The sequence below is a fragment of the Pteropus vampyrus genome, unplaced genomic scaffold (assembly GCF_000151845.1).
Source record: "Pteropus vampyrus isolate Shadow unplaced genomic scaffold, Pvam_2.0 Scaffold65, whole genome shotgun sequence".
NCBI classification, from domain to species: domain Eukaryota; kingdom Metazoa; phylum Chordata; class Mammalia; order Chiroptera; family Pteropodidae; genus Pteropus; species Pteropus vampyrus.
The window spans coordinates 5,706,890-5,707,326 of record NW_011888846.1 but is presented as its reverse complement, the minus strand read 5'-3'; the positions used below and the strand labels follow the sequence as shown (position 1 = coordinate 5,707,326).

General features: G+C 54.9%; 1 protein-coding gene across 1 annotated transcript in view; it reads left to right on the top strand.

Moving 5' to 3' along the window:
* Positions 1-437, top strand: part of TNN (tenascin N) — a 58,232-nt gene that overhangs the window by 33,446 nt on the left and 24,349 nt on the right. The gene's annotated exons all lie outside the window — the stretch shown is intronic.

Below are 437 nucleotides of genomic sequence, written 5' to 3'. Positions count from 1 at the left end.
GTGAGCTCTGTGTGGTTATATCTATTTTAATTAATGAAACCTAATTAAAATAAAAAAATTTTTCATCAGTTGGACTAGCCACATCTCAAATGGTCAGTTGCCACATGTGACTGATGGCTACTGTACTGGACAGTGCAGAGTGTAGACTGTTTCCCCCCGTGCAGAGAGAGCTATTGGACAGCGTGCTTTCGGAAGAAGGGCGGTTGGCTGTGGGGGGAAACGAGCCATTTCGGGCGGAGGGAAGAGTGGGCGCAGCGCCAGAGCAGGAGGTGGGAGCTGAAGGGGCTGGTGTTGCGGAGCATAGAGGTCGGGGGACGAAGGGGACGCGAGGTGGGCGGGGCCGGGGGGTCGGATCGCGCAGGACCACGTGGCGTCTGAAACAGGGAGAGCGTTCTCTCTATTAGCAGAGGGACGGGATGCGAACTCGTTTAGGAAGG